Genomic DNA, 26,890 nt, shown 5'->3' on the forward strand with positions numbered 1-26,890 from the left:
GTGAGGGCCTGTAGTTCCAGCTACTCAGAGGCTGAGACAGGAGAATCGCTTGAGCCTAGGAGGTAGAGGCTTTGGTGAGCTATGGTTGCACCACTGCACTCCAGCCTGGGCAACAGAGCAAGACCCTGTTTCTAAAAAGAAAAGAAAAGAGGCCGGGCACGGTGGCTCACGCCTGTAATCCCAGCACTTTGGGAGGCCGAGGCAGGCGGATCACGAGGTCAGGAGATCGAGACTATCCTGGCTAACATGATGAAACCCCGTCTCTACTAAATAATACAAAAAAAAATTAGCTGGGCGTGGTGGCCGGCGCCTGTAGTCCCAGCTTGTCGGGAGGCTGAGGCAGAAGAATGGCGTGAACCTGGGAGGCAGAGCTTGCAGTGAGCCGAGATCACACCACTACACTCCAGCCTGGCTGACAGAGCGAGACTCTGTCTCAAAAAACAAAAAAACAAAAAAAAAAAAAAGAAAAGAAAAGAAAAATCAGGCTGGGTGTGGTGGCTCACACCTGTAATCCCAGCGCTTTGGGAGGCCGAGGCGGGCAGATCATCTAAGGTTGGGAGTTTGAGACCAGCCTGACCAGCGTGGTGAAACCCCATCTCTACTAAAAATACAAAAATTAGCTGGGCATGGTGGTGCATGCCTGTAATCCCAACTACTCAGGAGGCTGAGGCAGGAGAATCGCTAGAACCCGGGAGGCAGAGGTTGCGGTGAGCCCAGATCGTGCCATTGCACTCCAGCCTGGGCAACAAGAGCGAAACTCCATCTCAAAAAAAAAAAAAAAAAAAAAAAATCAGTGGAGTGGCTGTGGGTGGGGAATGGATGAAGGGACATTGATTTCTGGGCCGTCTGAATGGAAATGTTCCTTACTTTGATGGGGTGGGGACACGGGGTCGTGCATGCAAATAATATGTGCAGACTTGGGACTTCACCGCATGTAAATTAACCCTCAATAAAGTTCCAGGAAAAGTAATTCCAATTCCAGCAACCGGATTTTGGGCTCAGTTCGGAGGCTAGCCTGCAAGCCTTGCTGGTGGGTGGCCTGTAGGGGTGACTGGAAACCCCCCGGGCCTCCCCTCTTTAGGGGAGGGGGAGCCTCGCCCTTGCCCCCCTCCGGGACAAGCGGGCAGATCTAAAAGCTTCCCTACCGCGGCCCAGGCGGTCGATAGCAGACTCCCAGGCTCCGTTTCTGCCTGCCCGGCAGCCCGGGCCCTTCCCGCCAGCCCAGCCCCTGGGAGGGGACCCGAGCCGGGCGGAGCCTCCTCGGCAGCCGCACGCCGGGCTCGGCTCACCCTCCCCGGATGCCGCTCCTCCTCCATCCCCAGAAGTTTCAGCCACTGAGATTCCCCTTGTCCCGGAGGCTGGAGGGGAAGACCCAGGCGGCTGCGCTTTGGAGGCTGGACCATCGTGGGGCCTGTCTGTGCCCACTTTTCCCCCATTCAAGAGTTACCACGGCCAGGCGCAGTGGCTCAGGCCTGCAAACCCAGCACTTTGGGAGGGCAAGACAGGAGGATCGCTTAAGCCTAGGAGCTTGAGAACAGCCTGGACAACATGGTAAGACCGCATCACTATATTTAAAAAAAAAAAAAAAAAAAAAAAAAAAGGCTGGGCGCGGTGGCTCACGCCTGTAATCCCAGCACTTTGGGAGGCCAAGACCGGCGGATCACAAGGTCAGGAGATTGAGACCATCCTGGCTAACACGGTGAAACCCCGTCTCTACTAAAAATACAAAAAATTAGCCAGGCGTGGTGGCGGGCGCCTGTAGTCCCAGCTACTCGGGAGGCTGAGGCAGGAGAATGGCGTCAACCCAGGAGGCGGAGCTTGCAGTGAGCCGAGATCGCGCCACTGCACTCCAACCTGGGCGACAGAGCAAGACTCCGTCTCAAAAAAAAAAAGAGGCTAGGTGCGGTGACTCACGCCTGTAACACCAGGAGTTTGTGACCAGCCCGGCCAACATGGTGAAACCCCATCTCTACTAAACACACACACACACACACACACACACACACACACACACACTCTTAGCAGGGTGTGGTGGTGGGAGCCTGTAATCCCAGCCACTCGGGAGGCTGAGGCAAGAGAATTGCTTGAACCTGGGAGGTGGAGGTTGCAAAGAGCTTAGATCACGCCACTGCACTCCAGCTGGGCGACAGAGCAAGACTCTGTCTTGGGGGGAAAAAAAAGAAATTTCTCATCATCCACCCCCTCACCCTTCTGAGTCTCTACTGTCCATCTTTTCATTCTCTATGTCCATGTGTGCTTAGATTTCAGCACCCACTTGGGAGTGAGAACATGCAGTGTTTGACTTTCTGTGTCTGGTTAGTTTCACTTAAGACAATGGCCTTCAGCTCTATCCATGTTGCTGCAAAAGAGTGATTCATTCTTTTTTTTTTTTTTTTTTTTTTTTTTTTTTGAGGCAGGGCCTCCCTCTGTCACCCAGGCTGGAGTGCAGTGGCACGATCTCAGCTCACTGCAACCTCTGCCTCCTGGGTTCAAGCGATTATCATGCCTCAGCCTCCCTAGTAGCTGGAATTACAGGCGCACGCCACCACACCTGGCTAATTTTTGTATTTTTAGTAGAGACAGGGTTTTACCACGTTGGTCAGCCTGGTCTCAAACTCCTGACCTTAGGTGACCTACCTGCCTCGGTCCCCCAAGGAGCTAGGATTACAGGCGTGAACCACTGCACCCAGGCTTAATTTTCAAAAATATATTTCATTAAAATATTTATCTCAGTGACTAAGTTTTTTGATACCCTCTTAAATTATGCACCCAAGGCCTGAGCATGGTGGCTCACACCTGTCATCCCAGCACTTCAGGAGGCCGAGGTGGGAGGATTGCTTGAAGCAAAGAGTTCGAGACCAGCCTAGGTGGCAAAGTGAGCCCCTGTCTCTACAAAAAAAAGAAAGAGAGAGAGAGAGAAAGAAAGAAAGGAAGGAAGGAAGGAAGGATGGAAGGAAGGAAGGAAAGAAAGAAAGAAAAGAAAGAGAAAGAAAGACAGACAGAAAGGAAGAAAGAAAGAAAGAAAAAAAAAAAACACAATTATATACCCAAAGCCAGTCTGAAGCAAATACCTCACGTGTCTCAGCCTGGTCATACACACAATATGCAAAGACACACGCACTGGCTGGGCGCAGTGGCTCACGCCTGTAATCCCAACACTGTAGGAGGCGGAGGCTGGTGGATCACCTGAGGTCAGGAGTTCGAGACCACCCTGGCCAACATGGCGAAACACCGTCTCTATTAAAAAAAAAAAAAAAAAAAAATTAGCCGGGCTTGGTGGTGTGCTTATAGTCCCACCTACTCAGGGGGCTGAGGAAGGAGAATCGCTGGAACCTGGGAGACAGAGGTTGCAGTGACCGAGATCTCGCCACTGCACTCCAGCCTGAGGGAAAGAGCAAGACTCCATCTCGAAAATACACACACACATACATACACACACACACACATACACACGAGTTCACATATATACACTTTTTTTTTTTTTTTTGAGACAGGATCTCTCTTTGTTGCCCAGGCTGGAGTGCAGTGGCACCTGATCATGGTTCACTGCAGCCTCTACCTTCTGGGGTCAAGTGATCCTCCCACCTCAGCCTCCCCAGTAGCTGGGACTACAGATGCATGCCACTGCACCTGGCTAATTTTTGCATTTTTTGTAGAGATGGGGTTTCACCATGTTGCCCAGGCTGGTCTCAAATTCCTGGGCTCATGCGATCTGCCTGCCTTGGCCTCCTAAAATGCTGGGATGACAGATGCACACATATACACTACAACCGCTAATGGAAATAAAATCAAGCTAGAGGGCCGGGCCCGGTGGCTCACACCTGTAATCCCAGCACTTTGGGAGGCTGAGACCGCTGAATCACCTGAGGTCAGGAGTCCGAGACCAGCCTGACTGACATAGTGAAATCCCGTCTTTACAAAAAATAGAAAAAAATTAGCCAGGCGTGGTAGTGCGTGCCTGTAATCCCAGCTACTTGGGAGGCGGAGGCAGGAGAATCACTTGAACCCAGGAGGCGGAGCTTGCAGTGAGCCAAGATCGTGCCATTGCACTCCAGCCTGGGCTACAAAAGCGAAACTCCGTCTCAAAAAAAAAAAAAAAAAAAATTCAAGCCTAGTGGATTGGAAATACCACTTTCCCTGTCTTCCTTCATCCTTTCCTTAGTCACTATCTAGACACCCTTTTTACTGGGAGTCTGGGTTACATTAACCAGAACCTTAAAGAGAAAAATACTGTAATTGCGAAAACGACCAGCCTTTTAAAATGGAACAAAAGAGACTAGAAAATATCAGAACCCACTGCACAGTAGAAATATGACTATGACTTCCTGAAACTTTTGTTTTAGTTCCAAACCTGGGTAGAAGGCCTACGTTGCAATGTAAAAAATTAATTCTTTGATTCGTGATCAAAGTGCTTGAAAGATGTGGTTATACATGATGTTTGAAATTGGTTTTCTTTTTTTTTTAATTAATATATCACAGAGGTCACGCTGTGTCAATGAATATAAGTTTTAGCACTTGAATTTTCTTTTCTTTTTTTTGACACTGAGCCACCTTATCACCCAGGCTGGAGTGCAGTGGTGAGATCTCGGCTCACTGCAACTTTCACCTCCTGGGTTCAAGCGATTCTCCTGCCTCAGCCTCCCAAGTAGCTGGGATTACAGGCACCCACCAACACACCCAGCTAATTTTTGTATTTTTAGTAGAGACAGGGTTTCACCATGTTGGCCAGGCTGGTCTCGAACTCGTGACCTCAAGTGATCCGCCCACCTCAGCCTCCCAAAGTGCTGAGATTACAGGTGTCAGCCACCGCACCCAGCTTTTAATTTCCTTTTCTTTGTTGAGACAGGGTCTCATTCTGTCACCCAGGTTGGAGTGCACTGGTGCAATATGTGCTCACTGCAGCCTCCACCTCCTTGGGCTCAAGCAATCCTCCCCCCTCAGCCTCCCAAGTAGCTGGGAGTACAGACATGTGCCACCATGCCTGGCTAATTTTTTAGTTTTTGTAGAGTTGGGATCTGGCTATGTTGCCCAGGCTAGTCTTGAACTCCTGGGCTCAGGCGATCCTCCCACCTGGGCCTCCCAAAGTGCTGGGATTACAGGCATGAGCCACCATGCCCAGCCCACTTTCATTTTCTACTATGCATGTAGCCAATCCCCAGAGCCCAGGTACCTCCATTGTTTCCAGCCTCTTTTAAAGTTTTTCTTAATGATGGTAACAGCAAGCACCCTCTATGTGCCTGGCAGAAGGCTAAGCATTTCACACACTTTGCCTCATGGAGTCCTCATGAGAGGCCCATTTTACTGATGAGAAAATCTGGGAACCGTAACAATAAACCATATGACTTAGGTCACACAGCTTGAAGGTGGTGAAGCCAGAATTCGAACCCTGGCTGTCTGATTCCAGAGCTCTTAACTACCCTGTGTTAGTTATTCTTTTCTTTTCTTTTCTTTTTTTGAGACGAAGTCTTGCTCTTGTCCCCCAGGCTGGAGTGCAATGGTACAATATCGGCTCACTGCAACCTCTGCCTCCCAGGTTCAAGCAATTCTCCTGCCTCAGCCTCCCGAGTAGCTGGGATTACAGGCGCCTGCCACCATGCCCGGCTGATTTTTGTATTTTTAGTAGAGACGACGTTTCACCATGTTGGCCAACCTGGTCTCGAACTCCTGACCTCAGGTGATCTGCCCGCCTCAGCCTCCCAAAGTGCTGGGATTACAGGCGTGAGCCACCGTGCCCAGCCTATTCTTTATAGTTCTCCACCTATTTGACTGATTATCTCCCTGACATAAATTCCTAGAGGTGGATTTGCTGGGTCAGAGAATACACATGCTTAAACGTTTAATACTAATATCTAGAACACCATCCCAAGAAAGTTGTATCGTGGCCGGGCGCAGTGGCTCACATCTGTAATCCTAGCACTTTGGGTGGCCGAGGAGGGAGGATCACTTGAGATCAGGAGTTTGAGACCAGCCTGGGCAAGTCGTGAGACCCCATCTTACAAAAAGTTTTTAAAAAATTAGGTGGGTGTGGTGACGTGTACCTGTAGTCAGCCATTTGGCAGGCTGAGGTGGGAGGATTCCTTAAGCCTAGAAGGTTGAGGTTGCAGTGAGCCGTGATTGTGCCACTGCACTCCAGTATGGATGACATAGTGAGACCCTGTCTCAAAAAATTTAAAAAAAAAAAGTTGTGTCAATTTAAACTCCCATGACTGTGCTCAAGTGTGCATTCCCAAAACTTCACACACACTCATAAGCTTGACAAGGAAAAGTGATTCTTCAGCTGAACGGTCAGATTGAGCATCTTTACAGAGGTTTGTTAAGCTCTCTCATTCCTTTGTGAACCCCCTATTCAAGCCCTGTGCCAATTTCACATTTGGTATGTTTGTCTTTTTTTCTTATTGATTCATATGTGCTTTTTGTATATTAAGGCTCTTAATGATTTGTCTGCCATATACGTGGCAAACAATCTAATCTCCCTTGATCTTTTCTTTTCCTTTTTTTTCTTGAGATAGAGCCTCACTCCGTTGCCCAGGCTGGAATGCAGTGGCACCATAATAGCTCACCGCAATCACTGCAGCATCAACCTCCTGGGCTCAAGCCATCCTCCTGCCTCAGCCTCCTGAGTAGCTGGGACTACAGGTGCGTGCCACCATGCCCAGATAAATTTTTAAAAATTATTTTTGTAGGGATGGGGTCTCACTATGTTGCCCAGGCTGGCTATCTCCTCTGATCTGAGACTCCAGCTAGATCTCCTTTTATTGCCCAACTGGCCTCAATGAACATTTCTCTTCTGTCTAGGCCTCATTGCAGGTTGCATTTTATTGGCGGCTCCTCCAGAAACAAAAGCAGAGACTTTGAGATCTTATGAACCTCAGTCTTACCCAGAACACTTGAAGAACCCTTCAGCTTTCCATGGCAAGAAAGCTCAGGCCCTGGGGCCAGAAGCCACGGCTTTGTGTCTGGGTTCTGTAGTTTACTGCTATGGCTCCAGTTTCTGATTCCTCCAAGTTAAGATGGGTTGGTAAATTCTGCCACGCAGAATGCGCTTCTAGCCACGCCCACTGTGTATCAAACCATGCCCACTGTACATAAACCACGCCCTCTCATCTAGCTACGCCCACCAATCGTCTAGCCACGCCCACCTTCGAGTGGAGAGGCGTGATTAGAGCATTAAAGGGAGAGGCGTGATTAGAGCATTAAAGAGAGAGGCGTGATTAGAGCATTAAAAAGAAGTGAAGAACCGAAATAGTAAGGATCCTGGGCCAGGGGAAGGAGGAGGGAGAAGATCCCTGGCCTCGATGGCTGGCAATTCCTTCATGCCCCTAGCACCCACCTGGTTAAAGAAAGAAGGATGGCCGGGCGCAATGACTCACTCCTGTAATCCCAGCACTTTGGGAGGCCGAGGCAGGCAAATCACTTGAGGCCAGGAGTTCAAGACCAGCCTGATCAACATGGCAAAACCCCATCTCTACTAAAAACACAAAAATCAGCCGGTGTGGTCGTGTATGCCTGTAATCCCAGCTACTCAAGAGGCTGAGGCACGAGAATCGCTTGAACTCAGCAGGCGAAGGTTGCAGTGAGCCAAGATCACACCACTTCACTCCAGCCTGGGCAACAAAGCAAGACTGTCTCAAAAAAAAGAAAAGAAAAAAGAAAAAGAAAATAAAAAAAAGAAAGAAGGAGGCACCTGGCTACCGTATTCCACCTTTCTCCTCACCCACTCTTTTTTTTTTTTTTTTTTTTTGAGACGGAGTCCTTCTCTGTCATCCAGGCTGGAGTGCAGTGGCACAATCTCGGCTCACTGCAACCTCCGCCTCCTGAGTTCAAGCTATTCTCCTGCCTCAGCCTCCCAAGTAGCTGGGACTACAAACACGCACCACTACATCCGGCTAATTTTTGTATTTTTAGTAGAGATGGGGTTTTGCCATGTTTTTCAGGCTGGTCTCGAACTCCTGACCTCAAGTGATCCGCCCGCCTCAGCCTCCCAAAGTGCTGGGATTACAGGTGTGAGCCACCATGCCCGGCCCTCACCCACTCTTTAAAATATCCCTACCAGGGTCTATGGTTTATCTGTGCCTCAGCGTTCCCATCTGTAAAATGAGGATAATTTTAAGGATTACCTGAGTTAGCATCTGTGAAGGGGTTAGAATGGTACCTGGCACATAGTAGGCACTCAATAAATGGCATCACTGATATGGTTCCACGGATGGTTGTATTATTAATAGGAATAAAGTGTGGGATGGAAAAACCTTGCTCTGGGCACCTGGAACCAGCCCCAGGGGCACGTGGGGCTCTACACAGGCTCTTTACCCCATGCCAGCGGGAGGACCCATTGGGGGGAAACTGAGGCACTGACAATCCCCTGCCTTCCCAGCCCTGAGTCCTTCTCACCCATGCCCAGAGCCTCAGAGGCCAGCAAGGTGCCCCAAGGGAAAGCGACACTTCTGAACTGCGCTGCCTGGCACAATTACCGTTTTCATCCTCATTAAACTACATTTTCATTCTAATTAGAGTTTCACCACCTCCCAGAGAGAAGGGCCGATTACTTTTCAGCATCATTAACACTGGCTCCCTCCCCACTTTCCTCCTCCCCTGCCCAGGCTCCCACTACACCAGGGCATTCTCTCTCTCTCTCTCCTTCACCCCATGGACCAGAGAGAAGCAACAGAACATTTTTGTCGCCTACTGGGTGCCAAGTTGGATGCTAGGAACCTTCCCCCACAGCCTCTTCGCCTTATCTTGGGCTGGTCTAATTTTCTTTTTGTCCCCAACACTGACCCTTTTTTGTTTTTGTTTTGTTTTGTTTTGTTGAGACAGGGTCTTACTCTGTCGCCCAGGCTGGGGTGCAGGTGCGTGATCTCGGCTCACTGCAACCTCCGCCTCCCGGGTTCAATCGATTCTCCCACCTCAGCCTCCTGAGTAGCTGGGATTACAGGTGCACACCACCACCTGGCTAATTTTTGTATTTTTTTTTAGTAGAGAGGGTGTTTCACCAGGTTGGCCAGGCTGGTCTCAAACTCCTGATCCCAAGTGATCCGCCTGTCTTGGCCTCCCAAATTGCTGGGATTACAGGTGTGAGCCACTGCGCCCGGCCCCTTTTGAACATGCGCTATGCTTTATTTGTTCTTTTTATCCTCTGTCTCCCCCTCCCCAGAATGTCAACACCCACTCATGTCCCCCACGCACTCCAGGGCACTCTGACCCCACAGCTTCTAAGAACCAGCTCCCGAGAAGTGGCTCTGGCTGCTGAGTGGGTGGAAAGTATGGAGAACAAACACTCTCCTGGAGCAGACCTTGAGCAATGGCTGATGGGAGTTGGTGGATAAATATCCCAGCTCCCTCGCCCCTAGGTGGGCACCCTCTGAAGAGTGTGCTCTATTTGATTTCAGCATTCTCCAGCATAATTGAGTTGCCCACAGTGGAAACTGGCTCATAAACACCCTTCATTGGCTACCTGCCCTTCCCTTCCTCACTCTCCTTCTCCCCTACCCATGCTTACTGAGATCATCTCTCAGATCAACCATATCCTAGATCTCCCAGCCCCTCTGGAGTTCAGGCAAAGCAGAGAGGGACTCAACACCCAAGGAACAGGTTAAGAAAGCCTCTGCAAAGCCAGGCACGGTGGCTCATGCCCGTAATCCAATGCTTTGTGAGGCAGAGGCAGGAGGATCATTTGAGGCCAGGAGTTCAAGACCAGCCTGGCCAACATGGTGAAACCTCATCTCTACTAAAAATACAAAAATTAGCTGGGCATGGTGGCTCATGCCTGTAGTCCCAACTAGTTGGGAAGCTGAGGCAGGAGAATCAATTGAACCCAGGAAGCAGAGGCTGCAGTGAGCCGAGATCATGTCACTGCACTCCAGTCTGGGCAACAAAGCGAGACTCCACATCAAAAAGAAAAAAAAAAAGACCAGCCTGGGCATCATAGTGAGATCCCATCTCTAAAAAAAAGAATTGGCCGGGTGTGGTGGCTCACGCCTGTAATCCCAGCACTTTGGGAGGCCGAGGTGGGCGGATCACGAGGTCAGGAGATTGAGACCATCCTGGCTAACATGGTAAAACCCCGTCTCTACTAAAAATACAAAACAAAATTAGCAGGGTGTGGTGGCGGGCGCCTGTAGTCTCAGCTACTCGGGAGGCCGAGGCAGGAGAATGGCACAAACCTGGGAGGCGGAGCTTGCAGTGAGCCGAGATTGTGCCACTGCACTCCAGCCTGGGCGACAGAGCGAGGCTCCGTCTCAACAACAACAACAAAAGAATTAGCTGAGCATGGTAGCGCATGCCTATAGGCCCAGCTATTTGGGAGGCTGAGATGGGAGGATCACTTGAGCCCAGGAGTTTGAGGCTGCAGTGAGCTATGATCGCACCACTGCACTCCAACCTGAGTGACAGAGAGAGACCCCATCTTTTAAAAAATAAAATAAAACAAAATAAAGAAAGCCTCCGCACCTCTCTCACTCTGGACAAAACCACTATTATGACCAGAATGCAGCATCGCTGGGCAGCTATGACCTATATTTGAAATAAATTCTTAGAAAGGTTCCATTTGGAAGGGAGTGTAACGTGCACAGCACTTTTGGGGAGCAGCTTGGCAGAGTGCATTAAAACATGAAGTGCAGGCCGAGTGCAATGGCTCATGTCTGTAATCCCAGCACTTTGGGAGGCTGAGGCAGGTGGATCACTTGAGGTCAGGAGTTTGAGGCCAGCCTGGACAACATGGCAAAACCCCGTCTCTACTAAAAATACAAAAATTAGCCGGGCTTGGTGGTATGCGCTTGTAGTCCCAGCTACTCAGGAGGCTGAGACAGGAGAATCACTTGAACCCGGGAGGCAGAGGTTGCAGTGAGCCAGGATCGCACCACTGCACTCCAGCCTGGGCGACAGTGTGAGACTCCGTCCCAAAAATTAAAAAAAAAAGTGAAGTGCAGCCAGGTACAGTAGTTCACGCATGTAATCCCAGCACTTTGGGAGGCCAAAGTGGGAGGATCGCTTGAGCCCAGGGATTCAAGACCAGCCTGGGCAACATAGCAAAACCCCGTCTCTACAAAACAATATACAAAATTAGCCAAGCATGGTGGTGCCCACCTGTAGTCTTAGCTACTTGGGAGACTGAGGTGGGAGGATCCCCTGAGCCCTGGATATTGAGGCTGCAGTGAGCTATGATTGCACCACTGCACTCCAGCCTGGACAACAGAGCAAGACCCTGTCTAAAAAAATAAATAATAAATAAATAAAGACACCAGCCATATTGGATTTAGAGCCCACCCTAATCCAATGTGACTTCACATTAACTTAACTGATTACATCTGCAAAGACCCTGTTTCCAAATAATTCATTCAGGAGAACCCGGGGTTAGGACTTCATTTTTTTTTTTTTTTTTTTTTGAGACAGTCTCGCTCTGTCGCCCAGGCTGGAGTGCAGTGACATGATCTCCACTCACTGCAACCTCTGCCTCCTGCATGCCACCATGTCCGGCTAATTTTTGTATTTTTGGTAGAGACGGGGTTTCACCATGTTGCCTAGGCTGGTCTCAAACTCCTGACCTCAAGCAATCCACCCACCTCAGCCTCCCAAAATGCTGGGATTACAGGCATGAGCCACTACACTCAGCCTTCTGTTTTTTGTTGTTTGTTTGTTTGTTTTTAATAGGGATAGGGTCTTGCTGTGTTTTTAACAGAGATAGGGTTGCCCAAACCAACCTCAAACTCCTGGCCTCAAGCAATCCTCCTGCCTTAGCCTCTCAAAATTCAAATTATAGCCTGGGAACAGGCATGAGCCACCACACCTGAATCAACATATCTTTTTTTTTTTTTCGAGACACAGTCTCGCTCTGTCACCCGGGCTGGAGTGAAATGGTGCGATCTTGGCTCACTGCAACTTCTGCCTCCCGGGTTCAAGCGATTCTCCTGCCTCAGCCTCCTGAGTAGCTGGGACTACAGGCAAGTGCCACCACGCCTGGGTAATTTTTGTATTTTTAGTAGAGACGGGGTTTTGCCATGTTGGCCAGGCTGGTCTCCAACTCCTGACCTCTGGTGATCTGCCGGCCTTGGCCTCCCAAAGTGCTGGGATTACAGGTATGAGCTACCGCGCCCGGTCGATAGCCCCATTTTACAGACAGAAAACTGATACCCAGGTACATGGATTCCCTGTGAGCGGATCACACCGCTGGTAAGAGGCAGAGCTGCTCTCAGTGGCTGCTGAGCCCTTACGTGTATATGACATGAAACGCACATGGTCATTTATGTATTCCAACAACCTTGCAAGGAAGAAAATACCTTCATGTTATAGATGAGGAAACGGAGGCAAGGAGCGAGTAAGCGAGTGAGCTCTGGTGGGTGCCAGAGCAGGGACTTGAGCCTCCGTAGCTGACCATGGGACCCTCTGGGGGACCACGGGCTCCATCTCCTGGGCGTTGGAGTGAGGGTCTCTTTCAGCACAAATGTTCCATAGCCATAGGGAGAAACAGGGACTGCAGCCTAGTCCCCCAGGACTGGGCCAGGGAGAAGCCCTGACTGGTTAAGACCTTCCAGGTAGGCCGGGCGTGGTGGCTCACACCTGTAATCCCAGCACTTTGAGAGGCCAAGGCAGGCAGATCACGAGGTCAGGAGTTCGAGACCAGCCTGGGCAACATGGCGAGACTGCATCTCAAAAAATTGACAAAAGACGTTTCAGGTGGCGCTGCCCATAGGCCCTGCTCTTGGTCCAGGCAGCAACTGCCACACTCTGGGGACCCCTGTCAGCTTCTAGGTATTTCAGAGCCTGAGGATCTACCAGAGCCGCTCTCACCGCACAGGGGTTTTTTAATGAATACTAATTAATATCTGTGTTCACAGAGCCAGCCAGGACCCTGGGCCTGGAGCATCCACAGGAGGAAAGTACAAGAACCCTGGCATCCCGCCAAGCAGCAGGGATTCTTCAGACACCCAAGGGCTGGTTTGCTGAGGGCTGGTTTGCTGGGAAGGACTCATGTGACCAGGAGGGGAAACTGAGGCACTGCTGAGCACCAACAGTCCTGGAGAGCTTTAAGAATGGTTGCCATCTGAGGCCAGGCATGGTGGTTTATGCCTGTAATCCCAGCACTTTGGGAGGCCAAGGCAGGCAAATCACTTGAGGTCAGGAGTTCCAGGCTGTCAGGCCTCTGAGCCCAAGCTAAGCCATCATATCCCCTGTGACCTGCATATACATCCAGATGGCCTGAAGCAACTGAAGATCCACAAAAGAAGTGAAAATAGCCAGTTCCTGCCTTAACTGATGACATCCCACCATCGTGATTTGTTCCTGCCCAAACCTAACTGCTCAACTGACTTTGTGACAATATACCCTCCCCGCCCTTGCGATAATGTACTTTGTGATATTCCCCCGCCCTTATGAATGTACTTTGTAGGATACACCCTCCCCACTCTTGAGAAGGTAGATTGTAATATTCTCCCCGCCCAACTTGAGAATGTACTTTGTACGATCCACCCCCTGCCTGCAAAAAAATTGCTCCTGGCTGGGCGCGGTGGCTCATGCCTGTAATCCCAGCACTTTGCGAGGCGGAGGTGGGTGGATCACGAGGTAAGGAGATAGAGACCATCCTGGCTAACATGGTGAAACCCCGTCTGTACTAAAAATACAAAAAATTAACCAGGCATGGTGGTAGGCGCCTGTAGTCCCAGCTACTTGGGAGGCTGAGCCAGGCGAATGGCGTGAACCTGGGAGATGGAGCTTGCAGTGAGCCAAGATTGCGCCACTGCACTCCAGCCTGGGCGACAGAGCGAGACTCAGTCTCAGAAAAAAAAAATTGCACCTAACTCCACCACCTATCCCAAACCTATAAGAACTAATGATAATCCCATCACCCTTTGCTGACTCTCTTTTCGGACTCAGCCCTGCCTGCACCCAAAAAAAGCTTTATTGCTCACACAAAGCCTGTTTTGGTGGACCCTTTTCACATGGACGCGCGTGACAGAGACCAGCCTGGTCAACATGGTGAAACCCTGTGTCTACCAAAAATACAAAAATTAGCCAGGCATGGTGGCGCACACCTCTAATCCCAGCTACTTGGGAGGCTGAGGCAGGAGAACCTCTTGAACCCATGAGATGGGAGGCAGAGGTTGCAGTGAGCTGAGATTGTGCCACTGCACTCCAGCCTGGGCAACAGAGTGATACCCTGCCCTGTCCCCTTCCCACCACAAACACACAAGAATGGTTGCCATTTGAAAGGAACAAAGAAATGGGTATTGGAGACCCCAGAGCCATCAGCTTCCACAAGAGCTCTGGACCTCACCCCAGCCTCAGCTTCCTCATCAGTAAATGGGAACATGAATTCCTTTCCTTATATGCAGTAGGCATAAGAACTCATTAAGCATTTATGCATGTGAAATGCTTTGCAGATAATCAGTTTCCAATAGGTGTTAACTCCCTTTCCCTGACTGTGCCTCAGTTTTCCTCTTGGGCATACAAGAAGCTGGCAGGGCTTTGAAGCTACCCTCTGGGAGAGCTTTGGGCATGGTGCCTTGACTCAAACCTCGGGGCAAGTACGAGAAATCACTTCCGATCGGCCTCATTAATAACACAGTTGCTAATGTGGCAGTAAGACAGTTCCCTGGCCCCTGATTAAAAACAGAAGTTTCCCCCACATTCGTGGAGATGGAGCAGAAGGGAAAACAAAGACAAGCACACTTGTGCCAGATAAATACAGACGCAAACACATGCATGGCAGATAAACACACACTGGCACACCAAATATACACACAGCCGGCTGCAGACATCCGGGTGGGCTCGCACAGCCCGAAGAGACCAAAAGCCCGGGTGGGCTCGCACAAAAAGGAACAGAAACCGCTGCAGAGATGTCCCGCTGGACCCTGGCCACATCTGGGACCTGATCACTTCAGCGTACTTGAACAGGAGACAGTGTGGGAAATTAACATCCCTGGGAGTAGCCCTGAGCCAGAAACGGAATGAGTTGGTGGATAAATACCCCAGCTCCCTCCCCAGCAGATGCCTAATCCACAGTCTCCCAGAGACCCCTGGAGGGATTTAGGCTCCAGTTTTCCGTAGTGACAACCTGTTTGATATCCCTTGTCATCTCTCTTCTCCCCTCCCCAGGTTTCCTGTGTTCATTTCCCAAATAAACCACTTGCCCTCCAACCCTCTATCAGGGTCTGTTTCTGACCTGTATGTGTACCTCCCAGAAGTGTACACAGCTATGGGTCTCAATGAGGGTAACTCTGTCACCCAGGAGACATTTGGCAATGTCTGAAGGTATTTCTGGCTGTAAAATCGGGGCAGGGGGCCAAACACAGTGACTCACACTTGTAACCCCAGCACTTTGGGAGACCAAAGTGAGAGGATCACCGGAGGTGAGGAGTTCGAGACCAGCGTGGCCAATATGGGGAAAACTCCATCTCTACTAAAAATACAAAAATTAGCCAGGTGTGGTGGTTAGTGCCTGTAATCCCAGCTACTCGAGAGGCTGAGGTGGGGGAATCACTTGAACCTGGGAGGCAGAGGTTGCAGTGAGCCAAGATCATTCCACCTCACTCCAGCCTGGGCGACAGAGTGAGACTCCATTTCAAAAAAAAAAAAAAAAAAGGGGGGGCAGGGGTACTCCTGGCATTTAGTGGGTCCAGTTCAGGGACGCTCAATGTCCTACAAGGGACTGGGCAAGGTGGCTAAAGCCTGTGATCCCAGCACTTCAGGAAGTCAAGGCAGGAGGATCACTTGAGGCCAGGAGTCCAAGGCCAGCCTGGGCAACATAGCAAGACCTCATCTCCCCTGCAAAAAAAAAAAAAAAAAAAAAAAAAATCCTACAAGGCACAGAACAGTCACCCAGAGCAAAAAATGATGTGGCCCCAAATGTCAAGAGTGCTGACGTTGAGAAACCCTGGTCTACGGGAAGCCACTGGGCCCCACATGGAAACAGCTCAGTGCACGCACATTATTCAAATGCAGACACAGTGGGTGCACCGGCAGCATTAGACCACACATACCCACTGTGCACCAAGCCCTTGAACTAAGGAAACAGCAGGATCATCCACACCTGGTGTGTTTTCCTACCAAGATGTATAAACCACCAGAGGAGACCCCCAATTCCACCCAGGTGTGGGGCCCTGCCCAGACCAGCTTTTTGTGCAACTCACAGACACCCTGGAAAGTGGTTCAATGACCATTAAAACCATTTTAGAGACGAGGCAACTGAGGCCCAGACAGGGTTTTTTGTTGTTGTGTTTTTGTTTTTGTTTTTTGAGATGGAGTCTTGCTCTGTTGCCCAGGCTGGAGTGCAGTGGCACCATCTCAGCTCACTGCAACCTCTGCCTCCTGGATTCAAACGATTCTCATGCCTCAGTCTCCCAAGTAGCTACAGGCGCGTGCCACCACACCCAGCTAATTTTTGTATTTTTGGTAGAGACAGGGTCACTCCATGTTGACCAGGCTGGTCTCGAACTCCTGACCTCAAGTGATCCTCCCACCTTGTCCTCCCAAAGTGCTGGGATTATTGGCATGAGCCACTGTGCCCAGCCCAGACAGGAGAAGTTTATGACCGAGCTAGAAACCCAGAGACCCCTTAGGCATGTGTAGACATGCTTTTGAAGGCAAAGAGGGTAGGATGAAAGGAGACCCTCCCCACCATCATCTCGGAGTTGAGATAAGGAGGGACAGGAAGGACTTTAGCTTCCCAGAGGGAATCATGTATCACTTTGGGTAACTAGAATATCCATTGAAAAATGTTTTTAGGCTGGGCGAGGTAGTGCTCACCTGAAATCTCAGCACTGAGGGAGCCCGAAGCAGGAGGATGTCTTGAGCCCAAGAGTTGGAGACCAGCCCGGGCAACATGGCAAGACTTCTCGTCTCTGCAATAAATAAAATACAATTTTTGTTGTTGTTGTTTGTTTGTTCTTTTGAGACGAAGTTTCGCTCTTTTTGCCCAGGCTGGAGTGCAATGGCGCGACCTCGGCTCACTGCAACCTCTGCCTCCCAAGTTCAAAGGAGCTCCTGCCTCAGCCTCCCGAGTAACCGGGATTACAGGCGCACGCCACCATGCCCAGCTAATTTTGTACTTTTAGTAGAGACGGGGTTTCGCCATGTTGGCCAGGCTGGTCTCGAACTCCTGACCTCCAGTAATTCACCCGCCTCAGCCTCCCAAAGTGCTGGGATTATAGGCGTGAGCCATGACGCCCGGCCAAATACAATGTTTTTTAAACATACATTGTTTTTTAAACATTGGCTGACTCTTGGCCAAGCATCACGCCTGTAATCCCCTGCACTTTAGGAAGCTGAGGCGGGCAGATCACTTGAGGTCAGGAGTTTGAGACCAGCCTGGTCAACGTGGTGAAACCCTGTCTCTACTAAAAATACAAAAAATTAGCTGGGCGTGGTGGCGCGTGCCTGTAATCCCAGCTACTCGGGAGTCTGAGGCAGGAGATGGCTTGAACCCAGGAGGCAGAGGTTGCACTGAGCCAACGTCCTGCCACTGCACTCCAGCCTGAGTGACAGAGCAAAACCGTGTCTCAAACAAACAAACAAACAAACAAAATGGGCTGACTCTGGACTCACACAGGCCTGGTGTCTTCAATCCCAGCCTTGCCATTTTCTGGCTCTATGAACCTGGGTGAGCCGCATCGCCTCCCTGAGCCTTAGTTTCCCCATCTGTAAAACGGGGATTCACCCATTCACCATTCCACAAATGTGCACCCAAGACCCACTGACACCAAGCGTGGCGCCCAGCTCTAACCTATATAAAGTTAAGGCAGAACACGAACATGGTAAGTGCGTTTCCCCCTCCCCCAGGCATGGAGCTACTGTACTAGTTTTGGGAATGGGGGAATCAGAGCATGCGTGGACAGACGGAGGGAGCCCTCAGCTGCCCGGACCCTGCAGCCCACCACCCCCACTCTTCTCAGATCCCCCTCGTTTGACCAAAAAGCCCCTCTACCAGGAGGTAGGACTCCAAGCAGGATCCCAGGGCTTGGCGTCCAAATCCGGGCCAGGAACTGACCCCAGCAGCCAGACCGGGGACGGGGCTAAAGCTCGGGTTTTTCCACCTCCGCTTCCCGCCACTGCGGCGCGGGGAGCGAGCGCCACCTGTGGGCCTCCAAGGGGAGGTGCCTGCGACTCCCGGGGAAGTGGACGGTCGCCCCCGTTTCTCCCCAACCCGGGGGACCTGGGGCCCCCCAGGAGTTTCGGAAACAGCTCTCATCTCTTAAATTCTCCTCCACAACCCACTTTTCCCGGCTGCCATTTCCCAGCTAGAACTCGTCGTCCATGTATTCATGCAACATTTATTGAGCACCTACTGTGTGTATTGAGCAAACCTAGATCATTGCTCTAGGTTTAGAGTACACAGAAGACAGAATAGGGCTGGCTCAGGCCTGTAACCCCAGCCACTCAGGAGGCTGAGGTGGGAGGATCACTTGAGCCCAGAAGATGGAGGCTGCTGTGAGTCCTGATCGCACCACTGCACTCCAGTCTGAGAAACACAGCGATACCTTGTCTCTAAAAGTAAAAAGAGGCCAGGTACAGTGTCTCGGCCAGGCACGGTGGGACACGCCTGTAATTCCAGCACTTTGGGAGGCCAAGGCGTGCGGATCACGAGGTCAGCAGTTCGATACCAGCCTGACCGACATAGTGAAACCCCCTCTCTACTAAAAATACAAAAATTAGCCAGGCGTGGTGGCGGGCGCCTGTAATCCCAGCTACTCAGGAGGCTGAGGCAGGAGAATTACTTGAACCCAGGAGACGGAGGTTGCAGTGAGCAGAGATCGTGTCACTGCACTCCAGCCTGGGCGACAGGCTGAGTCTCAGTTTCCTCACCTGTTAAATGGGGCCAAGGCTGCGATGAGCCAGGCAGAGTGAGCAGGGAATAAAGGCTGCCGTCGGAGAGGAAATCCTGGTGGGCACCGAGGAGACATCACTCATCTGCAGCTCATCCAGCTTGTTGCTCCCCTGCCTGGGTTTGTAGTAATGTAAGAATTAGGGCTCGCCCACTTCCCAGCCCTCATCTCCCTGCCTTCCTCCTAACCCCCTTGATGGGCTTTGAACACACCGCACTGGTTCCCAACTCAGAACTTTTGTCCCTGGAGTTCCCCCTGCCTGGCTTACTTTCCCCCTGATGGTGCTGTGTCTGAGAAGCTTTTGTCCTGAAATGTCACCTCCTCCAGGGAGCCTTCCCTGACCACCCTCTCTCCTCTGAACCACTCCTTCCTGGGAATTCTCCAGCTTATCACTCTTCTTTTTTTTTTCAGGCGGAGTCTCGCTGTGTCGCCCAGGCTGGAGTGCAGTGGCGTGATCTCTGCTCACTGCAAGCCCCTCCTCCCAGGTTCACACCATTCTCCTGCCTCAGCCTCCTGAGTAGCTGGGACTACAGGCACCCGCCACCACACCCGGCTAATTTTTTGTATTTTTAGTAGAGACGGGGTTTCACCATATTAGCCAGGATGGTCTCCATCTCCTGACCTCGTGATCCGCCTGCCTCGGCCTCCCAAAGTGCTGGGATTACAGGCATGAGCCACTGCGCCCGGCCTTCTATCTCTCTTTTGCTCTCTCTCTTTTTTTTTTTTTTTTTTTTTTGAGATGGAGTCTCACTCTGTCACCCAGGCTGGAGTGCAGTGGCATGATCTGGGCTCACTGCAACCTGTGCCTCCCGGGTTCAAATGATTCTCAGGCCTCAGCCTCCCGAGTAGCTGGGATTACAGGCGCACACCACCACACCTGGCTAATTTTTAAATATTTTTAGTAGAGATGGGGTTTCACCATGTTGGCCAGGCTGGTCTCGAACTCTTGACCTCAAGTGATCTGCCCACCTTGGCCTCCCAAAGTGCTGGGATTACAGGCATGAGCCACCGTGCCCGGCCCTCGCTCTCTGTTTTTACAGAGACAGGGTCTCACTCTGTTGCCCAGGCTGGAGTGCAATGGTATGCTCATAGCTCACTACAGCCTTGAACTCCTGGCCTCAAGCGATCCTCCAAAGTAGCTGGGACTATAAGCACGCACCACCACATCCAGATAATTTAAAAATAGTTTTTTGCAGCGATGGGGTCTTGTTATGTTACCCAGACTGGTCTCAAACTTATGGCGTCAAGAGATCCTTCTGCCTCTGCCTCCCAAAGTGCTGGGATTACAGGCATGAGCCACTGCCCCTGGCCGCACTTTTACCTCTCTTATGTAAATTGCCTTGTTTAGATCCTGGCTGGGTGACTCAGGGCCCAGTATCCTCATCTACGAAATGGGGGTGATGACAACAGCCCCCTCAGAGTTCCAGACCTGACTGTGGTGGCCGTGGGGGTCCGGTGGGTTGAGACCTTCTTCTACGGCCAAGGAGTGGACTTGGGGGAGCAGGGCAAGTGAGCCAGGAGCAGGGGCCAGAGGGCCGGAGCAGGGCAAGTGAGCAAGGCTCAAGTGATGGGTCAGTCAGAAGGGGTTAGAGGACTGACATGGTGTCTCACGCCTGTAATCCCAGCACTTTGGGAGGCTAAGGCGGGCGGATCACTTGACATCAGGAGTTCGAGACCAGCCCGGGCAACATGGTGAAACCCCGTATCTACTAAATATATGAAAATTAGAGGCCGGGCGCGGTGGCTCACGCCTGTAATCCTAGCACTGTGGGAGGCTGAGGTGGGTGGATCAGGAGGTCAGGAGTTTGAGACCATCCCAGCCAATGTGGTGAAACCCTGTCTCTACTAAAAATACAAAAATTAGCTGGGCATGGTGGCATGCACCTGTAGTCCCAGCTACTCAGGAGGCTGAGGCAGGAGAATCGCTTGAATCCGGGAGGCAGAGGTTGCAGTGAGCCTAGATTATGCCACTGGACTCCAGCCTGGACTCCACTGGCAGCCTCACAGAGGGAGACTCCATCCCAAGAAAAAAAAAAAAAAAGAAAAAAAGAAATTAGCTGGGCGTGGTGGCGGGCACCTATAGTCCCAGCTACTCAGGAGGCTGAGACACAAGAATCACATGAACCCAGGAGGTGGAGATTGCAGTGAGCAAAGATCGCACCACTGCACTCCAGCCTGAGTGACAGAGCGAGACTCTGTTTCAAAAAAAAAAAAAAAAAAAGGGTGCGGTTAGAGAGGAGGCAGACTTGGGAACAATGGGTATACTGTTATGACCTCGTTTTACAGATGGGGAAAGTGAGGCCCAGAAAGGTGAAGTCACTTAGCGAGGGCACGCAGCCCTCTAGTGGGGGAGCCATAATTCATTCCCATACTGGGCAGAGTCCCCCACACAGAGTGGGGGAGGGGTTGGCAGGGGAAGGCGGGGGAGGGAATGATGGGTGGAGAGCTGTTTGGCAGAAAGGTGAAATACGGTTTTGACTCAGCTGTGTTGGAGGACATAGTGACTCTGCCAAGATATAGTAGAGATTAAATTAGAGTTAGAGGCCAGGCGCGCTGGCTTACGCCTGCAATGTCAGCATTTTTGGAGGCTAAGGTGGGCCGATCACTTGAGGTAAGGAGTTTGAGACCAGCCTGGTCAACATGGCAAAACTCCGTCCCTACTAAAAATACAAAAATTAGCCAGGCATGGTGGCGGGTGCCTGTAATCCCAGCTACTCGGGAGGCTGAGGCAGGAGAATTGCTTGAACCGGGAGGCAGAGGTTGCAGTGGGCCAAGATCATGCCACTGCACTCCAGCCTGGACCAGAGTTGGTCCTGAAAAAGAAAAAAAAAAAAAAAAAAAAGAGAAAGGAGGAAGGAGGGAGGGAGAGAAGAAAGAAGGGAGTGAGCAAGGGAGGGAGGGAGAGGTGGTTGATTGGGGAAGACTATTCTAGTTGCAAGTAAAAAATCCAAACCCAAACTGGCTTAAAGAAAAAATAATGATAATTTATTGGTTTGTGTCACTGAAAAGTTTAAGATATGTTGGCTTCAGGGACAGCTGGATTCACGGGCTCAAACAAAGTAATCTGGCCAGGTGTGGTGGCTCATGCCTGTAATCCCAGCAGTTTGGGAGGCCAAGGCAGGAGGCTTGCTTGAGCCCAGGAGTTTGAGACCAGCCCGGGCAACATAGTGAGACCTCATCTCTATAAAAAAAATTTTAAAATAAGGAGGGAGGATCACTCGAGCCTGGGAATTGAGGCTGCAGTGGAACCATGATCATGCCACTGCACTCACACCTGGGTGAAAAAGTGAAGCCCTGCTTCAAAAGAAGAAAATAATAATTCCTGGGCTCCCTCTGATTGGACAGTTTGGGGTCACATGTCATTTAGGAACCAATCACAGTGGCTAGAAAGGAATGAGTCCTGTTGATGAGGGTGGGGATGGCCCTACAGACCTCAGTAGACAAAGAGTGTAGGCAAAAGTGACAATTTATTCAAGAAACATTTATTTATTTATTTATTTATTTATTTATTTTGATTTATTTATTTTTTTGAGACACAGTCTCGCTCTGTTGCCCAGGCTGGAGTGCACTAGCGCAATCTCAGCTCACTGCAACCTCCGCCTCCTGGGTTCACACAATTCTCCTGCCTCAGCCTCCCTAGTAGCTGGGATTACAGGCATGTGCCACCACACCCAGCTAATTTTTGTATTTTTAGTAGAGACAGGGATTCACCGTGTTGGCCAGGCTGGTCTCGAACTCCTGACCTCAGGTGATCTGCCTGTCTTGGCCTCCCAAAAGTGCTGGGATTACAGGCCTGAGCCACTGCACCTGGTTGAGAAACATTAATTGAGCACCTGTGGTGTGCCTGGCCCTGTTTTAGGTGCTGAGGATACAGCAGTGAACAAGACAGAAAAACCCCTGCCCTCATGGGACTGACACTCTATGTAAATTCATGAATTAAAATATTAGAAGGTGATGTGCTATAGAGAAAAACAAAATAGAGGGGAAAGGTTAGAAAGGACTGGGGGAAGGAAGCTAAAATTTCAAATATGGGGGTCGTCAGGGAAGGCCTCACTAAGGAGGTGACCTCTGAGCAAGTATGTGAGGCAGATGAAAGAGTGAGAGGGGCCAGGCGCAGTGGCTCATGCCTGTAATCCCAGCACTTTGGGAGGCCAAGGCAGGCATATCAGTTGAGGTCAGGAGTTCGAGACCAGCCTGGCCAACATGGTGAAACCCCATCTCTACTAAAAATACAAAAATCAGCCGGGCGTGGTGATGCCCACTTGTAGTCCCAGCTTCTCGGGAGGCTGAGGCAGGAGAATGGCTTGAACCCAGGAGGCAGAGGCTGTGGTGAGCTGAGGTTGCGCCACTGCACTCCAGCCTGGGCAACACAGCAATACTCTGTCTCAAAAAAACAAAATAAAAAAAATATATATCTGGGGGAAAGGTGTTCCAGGCAGAGGGAACAGCGCATGCAAAGGCTGTGAGGCTGGACTGGGCCTGGTATATTTATTTGGGGAACAGTGAGGAAGCTGGGGTGGCTGGAGCCAAGTGAATGAGGGGAAGAGAGCTGGAGGTGACAGGGCAAATCACACAGCCAAGCCTTGTGGGCCTTGGGGAAGACTGGATTTTACTGGGTGAGGTGGGAGCCATAGAAGGTTCTTGGAGAGAGGAAGAGCTTGGTCTGAAGGGATTCAGGTGCTCACAGGAAGAATAGACGGCCAGACCAACAAGACAGCTGTCACAGATACAGGAAGAGATTTTATATCTCCCTGCGGTTGGTTTTGTTGCTTTTTCCCACGACTCATGGGGAGAGGCACCAGTGGGGTGAGGAGCTGGGAGGACAGGCCACCCCAGAGTTCCCCTTCCCAGGAGTCAGGGAGCCTCCACCCCACCATGTCCCAGGACACAATCGGGCAGGGCTGCCCGGAGTGTTTGTGTTTCACCCTCTCTAGATGGGTGGAAATGAGGTGTGGCTGGGGAGGTGGTGGGGTGGCCAGGAGGGAAGCTGGGTCCCGGAGAGGCAGGACCCGTGAAGGCATCGGGGAAGGGGGTGCCCCCTCTGAGAAGGCACAGGGGTCTTGCTGTCTCCTTTCTCTCTTTGAGTATCAAAGGCCTGCTCAAGCCCAAAGCTAAAGGGAAGGTCAAGGATGTTGGGGGCGTCAGGCTGTGGGTGGCTGGGTTTGGTCACAGCTGCAATTGTACTGCTGATAAGGACCCTCAAGGCTGAATGTCAGCCCGGCCAGGGTTGGGCAACATCCTGTTGGGGAAGTCTCTTCTAGTTATGGTTTTCGCTTCTCCAGCCCTGCCCTGACCCTAATGGGAGAATTACAGGCAGGGGAGCACACGCTGAATGCGCGTGTTACCAGAAACAGAAATAACTCCCTTTAAATTTTCCCAAGAATAGGATATACACGCGTAAAAAAAAAATAATAATAATTTAAAACTTAGACCCAGCTGGGCACGGTGGCTCATGCCTGTAAACCCAGCACTTTGGGAGGCTGAGGTGGGTGGATCACCTGAGGTCAGAAGTTTGAGACCAGCCTGGCCAAGATGGTGAAACGCCATCTCTACTAAAAATACAAAAATTAGCCAGGCTTGGTGGCACATGCCTGTAATCCCAGCTACTTGGGAGGCTGAGGAAGGAGAATCACTTGAACCTGGGAGGCAGAGGTTGCAGTGAGCCAAGACTGAGCCACTGCACTCCACTGTGCGTGATGGGAGCGGAGACTCCATCTCAAAAAAGAAAAAAAAATTAGCTGGGCGTGGTGGCAGGTGCCTGTAATCCCAGCTACTCGAGAGGCTGAGGGAGAATCACTTGAAACCGGGAGGCAGAGGTTGCAGTGAGCAGAGGTCACGTGCCGTTGCACTCCAGCCTGGGCAACAAGAGCGAGACTCCGTCTCAAAAAAAAAAAAAAAAAAAAAAAAGAACTTAGACCCTACCTCATAATCACACACAAGAAGTAACTAAATGAGACTAGGCGCAGTAGCTCATGCCTGTAATCCCAGCACTTTGGGAGACTCAGGTGGGGGGGATCATCTGAGGTCAGGAGTTTGAGACCAGCCTGGCCAACATGGCAAAACCCCGTCTGTACTAAAAATATTTAAAAAGTAGCCAGGCGTGGTGGCTGATGCCTGTGATCCCAGCTACTCGGGAGGCTGAGGCCTGAGAATCACTTGAACCGGGGAGGCGGAGGTTGCAATGAGCTGAGATTGCACCACTGCACTCCAGTCTGGGCGACAGAGCAAGACTCCGTCTCAGGAGACGAAAAAAGAAAAAGAAATCTTTGGCCGGGTGCGGTGGCTCACGCCTGTAATCCCAGCACTTTGGGAGGCCGAGGCGGGCGGATCACGAGGTCAGGAGATCGAGACCATCCTGGCTAACACAGTGAAACCCCGTCTCTACTAAAAATACAAAAAATTAGCCGGGCGTGGTGGCGGGCGCCTGTAGTCCCAGCTACGCGGGAGGCTGAGGCAGGAGAATGGCATGAACCCGGGAGGCGGAGCTTGCAGTGAGCCGAGATCGCGCCACTGCACTCCAGCCTGGGCGACAGAGCGAGACTCCGTCTCAAAAAAAAAAAAAAAAAAAAAAAAAAAAAAGAAAAAGAAATCTTTGAGACCATGGATTAGGCAAAGGTTTCTTACCTATGTCACCAAAACCACAATCCGTAAAAGAAAAAAATAATGAGCGAATTGAACTTCATCACAATGAAAACTTTTGCTCTTCAAAAGACATAAAGAAAATAAAAAGACAAGCCGCCAACTAGGAGGAAATATTTTCAAATCATTTTTCTGAAAGAATGTGTATCCAGAATATATAAAGAACTCTTAAAATAAAAACTCTTTATATAAGAATATATACGGAACTCAACAATAAGAAGGAAAAAAAATCCCAGTTTAAAAATGGGCAAAAGATTTGAACAGATGCTTCACCAAAGAGGACATTTAGATGGTAAATATGCATATGAAAAGATGCTCAACATTAGTTGTTACAGAAATGCAAATTAAAACCACAAGGAGATACCACTTCATACATCTATTAGAAGAGCTAAGATTTATTTTTTATTTTTTATTTTTGAGATGGAGTCTCACTCTGTCACCCAGGCTGGAGTGCAGTGGTGCAATCATAGCTCACTGCAGCCTCGACTTCCTGGGTCAAGCGATCCTCCCACCTTAGCCTCCCAAGTCACCAAGACTACAAGTGGACACCGCCACGTCTGGCTAAGTTGTGTTTTGGGGTTTCTTTTTTTGAGACAGGGTCTATTTCTGTCGCACAGGCTGGAGTGCATCATAGCTCACTGCAGCCTTGAACTCCTGGGCTCAAGTGATCCTTCCACCTCAGCCTCCCAAGTAGCTGGGAACCACAGGCATGCACCACTCTGCCTGATTAATTTTTTGTTTGTTTGAGACATTCTCGTTCTGTTGCCCAGCTGGAATTCAGTGGCACAATCTCAGCTCACTGTAACCTCCGCCTCCTGGGTTCAAGTGATCCTCCTGCCTCAGCCTACAGAGTAGCTGGGATTACAGGCATGTACCACCACACCCAGCTATTTTTTTTTTTTGTATTTTTAATAGAGACTAGGTTTTGCCATGTTGGTCAGGCTGGTCGTGAACTCCTGGCCTTAAGTGATGCGCCCATCTCAGCCTCCCAAGGTGCTGAGAATTTTTTTGTATTTTTTATAGAGACGGAGTTTTGCCATGTTGCCTAAGCTGGTCTCAAACTTCTGAGCTCAAGTGATCCTCTCCCTCAGCCTTCCAAAGTGTTGGGATTACAGGCATGAGCCACTGTGCCTGGCCTCAAGTGAACTCTTTTTTTTTTTTTTTATTTTTGAGACGGAGTTTTGCTCTTGTTGCCCAGGCTGGAGTGGAGTGCAGTGGCATGGTCTCTGCTCACGGCAACCTCCGCCTCCAGGGTTCAAGCGATTCTCCTGCCTCAGCCTCCTGAGTAGCTGGGACTACAGGCATGCACCACCAAGCCTGGCTAATTTTGTATTTTTAGTAGAGACAGGGTTTCTCCACGTTGGTCAGGCTGGTCTTGAACTCCCGACCTCAGGTTATCCGCCCGCCTTGGCCTCCCAGAGCACTGGGATTACAGGCAT

The 26,890-nt window shown here is 50.6% G+C and overlaps 1 long non-coding RNA gene across 1 annotated transcript; it reads left to right on the forward strand.

Annotated features, from left to right (window-relative positions):
• The first annotated feature begins 1,274 nt into the window (after positions 1-1,274).
• Positions 1,275-13,332, forward strand: LOC134757717 (uncharacterized). Its single transcript, XR_010132102.1, has 2 exons — positions 1,275-1,551; positions 12,831-13,332. It is a non-coding gene; the product is annotated as an uncharacterized lncRNA (long non-coding RNA).
• Positions 13,333-26,890: the final 13,558 nt, after the last annotated feature.

The sequence above is a fragment of the Gorilla gorilla genome, chromosome 20 (assembly GCF_029281585.2).
Source record: "Gorilla gorilla gorilla isolate KB3781 chromosome 20, NHGRI_mGorGor1-v2.1_pri, whole genome shotgun sequence".
NCBI classification, from domain to species: Eukaryota; Metazoa; Chordata; class Mammalia; order Primates; family Hominidae; genus Gorilla; species Gorilla gorilla.